The following is a 4858-nucleotide window of genomic DNA, read 5'->3' as shown; positions in this document are numbered from 1 at the left end:
ACCTTCCACCTGCTTGTCTATTGTCATCCACCACCCACCTGACTATCCACCACTAACCACCACCATCTTTTACCCTTAATACGATACATCTCCCACCACCACTACAAAACTAAAAGTGATGATGGTTTATAATTTCAAACGCATGGAATCGAGCTCGGTAGAGACTCCGGAGACATCAAATATAACAATCATTAGGAAGCTTTTATGTGGTTCCCTGCTTCAGACTTCCATGGCTAAACAACAACAACAGGTGAAGATTGTACCTCCCCCCCCCCCCCCCCCCATCTCTTCCCATTCCCTAACCTTTCATGATAGTCATCTCCGATTCCCTAATCCATCATCATAGTCCTTTCCCTAAAATGATTGAAATCAACATATTCATTCAATAATTTAAAAAACCTAAAGTCTGTAAGAGTTGGAAAATGTGTGAGGACTGAGGAAGAGATAACCTACAAGAGCTATGGAGGATACTAGGGCATAAAAAACACAGAGAGTGATGAAAATTCCATCTTGCCAGCTCCGTGATTCATCAATCTCTTGCCAGTCCCACTAGTTTGATGAAAAGCACATATCAAACATCTTCATCTATGATGGAGAAAGGATGCTCAGTAGCATTCTCGTCATTTCAAACCTCATTTGCCTCGGAAATCACACACCCTTTATTCTCTTACTTGATTGATTGCACAAAAAACACACTACTAATCATCATAGGGAGGGAGAGGTTGCACCGGTAAGCAACGTGAAAGAAAGGGGAGGCGGAGGCGGCTAGCTGGAGGCCGGAGGAGGAGGTGTCGGTGGATCTGCCATGCAGCGGTAGTAGGTGGAGAGAGAGGGGGAGAGAGAGAGAGAGAGAGAGAGAGAGAGAGAGTCGTCGAATTTATGTGTACCGATGATAAAGTTTTAGATCTGAAAACAAAGCCACGTAGATAATTTTTTAATTTTTAGGTTCGAAAAAAAAGCCACATGGACTAAGGGTTACCGATAAAGCCAAAATTAAACTGGATAATTTCCCTATTTAACATGTAACTTGATGCTTTAGAGACTTGTTGCGCAAAAAAATAATAACAATAATAACTTCAATGACCAATCCGAGATAAACCAAAAACATAATTGTGCTATAGTGTCAGTTTTCTTTTTCTTCAATATATGCAACTTATTGGTAATTTAAGGGAAATATGAAAGTATCAACAATGTTTTTTATTCCCAAATCTCAATCACATGTAATTGCCTTTTACTCTCCCTCGCAGTTCAACTATAAGTTTTTTGGTAATTTAACGACCCCATTTTTATTTTCCCCACGTGAAAAAGAAAATGTTTATACAAACCCTTATATAATGGTTCACAAAAAAAATACAAAATTATATATCCACGAGAAATCAATATATCAATAAACTATATTGGTAACTATCGAGCTTCATCAATCTTTAATTGGGAAAACACTTGGCTCTCACTCGGATAACTCGAAACTGAGCTATCATTCACATCATAATCATCATCAACTCGAGAAGGCAACCTATCAATTATCGACATCGGCAACTGAAATGAAGTATTTATCGTGGTATCATCATACGACTCATGATCCACTGACATTAGTTGAAGTTTCAAAACATATTCTAAATCCCACAACACATCAACCATACTCGGCCTTTCATCTCCCGTTTCCTTCAAACATCTCTCAGTTATTTCCACAAATTTCCTTAACGAGTCCTGATTAATCGTACCCGCGAGAAACGGATCAATTATTTTCTCAAGATTACCATTTTTTATCTCTTTAATTGCCCAATCAGCCAAATTCACTTCCTTTGCAGGAAGTCTGTGGTCGAGAGCAGGCCTTGCACACAACACTTCAAGCAGTACCACACCGAATGAGTAAACATCTGACTTTTGCGTCAGTTTCATACATCTAACGTATTCAGGATCTAGATACCCAAAACTCCCTTTCACATCCGAATGGTCATCTTCATCCATATTATCCAACCGTGATATCCCGAAATCGGCAACTTTTGCTACATAATGTTCATTTAACAAAATGTTCGTTGATTTCACATCACGATGAATAATCCCACCTTCTGAACCCGTGTGAAGGTAGTGCAAACCTCGGGTCGCACTGATACACATCTCAAGCCTCCGTTCCCAGGTGAGTCTCGGGAGATCTGAATCATACAGATGATCTTGAAGAGTACCCTTTTCCATAAACTCGTATACTAGTAACATTTCGTTATTTTCATCACAATAACCGATCAAAGACACCAAATGTTTGTAACGGATCTTTGACAACACCATGATTTCCGTCACGAATTCCGGCCGCCCTTGACCGTGACCCCGTTCGCCTCGTTTGACCGCCACTTTGGTCCCATGAAGTGTTCCTTTGTACACCTTCCCGAAACCCCCTCTACCAATCATTAAAGTTTCATCGAAATTATTTGTTGCTTGCACTATGTCGGCAAATGGGACCCTAAGATTGAGGTCTAGTACTGGTGATGGATTGTTGACTGTGAAGTCAACGTTTATGTCTGTGTATGAAGTACTCCGGCCATATGATGGAACCACGTGAGACTCTGATTTTGCTCCGACCACCACCTGCTTTCGTTTCCCACATCTTGAGCCGATGAAGAAACCTGCTAATAAAACCAGTAGAAAAGCTACACCTGCAAGAACACATCCAACCACGATGAATACACTCTTTCCCTTCTTCGCGTTGACTGGATCACGCACACCGGAGTTTTTCAACATCTCCATGATCTCGACTCCGTTCAAAAAAACCGGCTGATTGTTACCACGAATTGCGCCAATACTGATATTCAAACGATCTGAATCAGTAGACTCCACCACCAAATCAAGATAAAACGGAGCTTGTAACGCCACCATTGTGTTACCCGGTTGAATCTCCTCCCGGTGGTGACTGTAGACGAAGAAGTTGAAGGCGTCGTTGGGATCGACGAGGGCTGTGCTTATAATATCACAGAAATGAGCTCGAACCAGATACATGGCATTCTTATTGACGTTGAAATTCCAAGTAATGTTTACCAAACTGTTGTTTAATTGCTTGGCTGTTTTGTAAACATCATCAGGAGCATCGAATGAGGTTGCTCCGCCGTCGGCATAATTAATCCGGCCATCAAAAGTGACGTTTCTTGCTGGTCCATTGTTGAAGATGAAAGAATCATCAGGCGTCCAGGTTCTCCTTAAGGTGTCACGATTTATGTTGATCGCTTGTCCTCCAACGTTAACTCTGTGGATTGGGTTGAAAGCATAATCCGATGTTAACTTCTCCAGATCAGCAAGTTTTCCGGTGGGTGAAATACGTGGGAAACTGGAGGCGGGCCTGAATAGATTCGATGGTGTCGTGAAAGCTTCAATGGCGTTTACAAACGCAGAAGACGATCCACGGGAGGGTGTGAACTCGATTCTAAACTTTCGTTCAGACCCAATCGGGAATATAAATTCTCTAATCACAGTTGAATTTCCGATGCTAAAACCAGATAACAGAGAAAACCCGGAAACAGAAACGTCGAGTTTCGAATTGGAAAATTCGAATCCATTAGAAGAGAATTGGGAAAAATGAAGGCGTACCATTACAAAAGTGTTGATTTCATCTGCTTCGAGTTCGTACCATGATTTCTTAGTGAAAACTCTTGCTGTTCGGTAGATAGCCGGCGTATCGGCTGCCGGGTTGTTGTTTTCTGCGGCGACATGGCCACCGGAGATGGAGAAAGTTGGGGGATTGACGTCGCCGACGAATTTCCGGTTGGTGAAATCGATGTCGGAGTTGGATCCACAGTTGATAAAGTAGTGGTCCGGTAATACATACTGTGAGGAAGCATGTGAGAGTGAAGAGAAAAGGATGAGAAGAGAGAAACAAAGGGTGGACACCATGGAAGAAATTGGAGAATTATTAGTATTTCGAGTGGAATAATTATTGGTTTGAATCACGGGACGAAGACAAGGTGATAAAAAGGTTGTTGATGACGACGACGAAGACCAGAATCCGGTGGCTGTAAATGGATAGACCGAATAAAATTTTATTTTTCTTAATTTTAGGCATAAATACATGAAATTACAATCGATTTTTTTATTGTTTAAATTTTATAGTTTAATATAATCATTTGTATTGTTGTACATGTGAATAATTATAAAAGTAATTAGAGAAATCGTCCTTGTGGTATAGTTGAATTCACACTTTGAGTCCATGTTTTGTTATTTTATTATGTGAAATTCATTATAGAAAGACATGTTTTCCCTTCGTTTAGTCATTTATTCATTTTATTATTAATCTTATTTATTTATATACTCAAAAATCAAAAACCCTAAAGTCAACTTTTTTTTCTTTAGAGTAAATTACACGAATGGTCTCTATGGTTTAGGGTAATTTAGGTATTTGATTCCTAAGATATTTATTTAACATACAATATCTCTATTGTTTGTTTTTGTTATACGTTTAGTCCTGATATTTGCTTTTTGTTATACGTTTGGTCTCTGTCTTACTTAAAAAGACTATTATTTAAGTAGGTAAAATGGTGGGGTAGATAAGGTAAGGTGAGGGGTGTGGTTGGGTTGGGTGTGTTTATTTAAATAAATTAAAAACTCAAAGTCAAAATAGTCTTTTTAATTAAAACAGAGACCAAATGCGTAACAAAAACAAACAATATGGATATTCTAAGTTAAATAAATATGTTAGGGATCAAATGCCTAAATTACCGTTAACCATAGGGACCATTCATGTAATTTACTCTTTTATTTACCTCTTACAAACCACATTCCCATATGCTAAACCTAAATCGAGTAGTGCTAATGGAAACCACTACATCTAGGCGGACATTCCCATATGCTAAACCGAGTAGTGATAATGGAAAGCACT

At 39.4% G+C, this 4858-nt stretch overlaps 1 pseudogene; it reads right to left on the bottom strand.

Moving 5' to 3' along the window:
- Nucleotides 1-1259: 1259 nt before the first annotated feature.
- On the bottom strand, nt 1260-3973 carry LOC145043883 (putative receptor-like protein kinase At2g23200 pseudogene; annotated as a pseudogene).
- Between the last annotated feature and the right edge of the window lie 885 nt (nt 3974-4858).

This window comes from Lactuca saligna, chromosome 4, assembly GCF_052625555.1.
Source record: "Lactuca saligna cultivar CGN05327 chromosome 4, ASM5262555v1, whole genome shotgun sequence".
Taxonomy (NCBI): Eukaryota; Viridiplantae; Streptophyta; class Magnoliopsida; order Asterales; family Asteraceae; genus Lactuca; species Lactuca saligna.
Note: the sequence above shows the minus strand (reverse complement) of the source record. Positions and strands in the feature narration are given on the sequence as shown.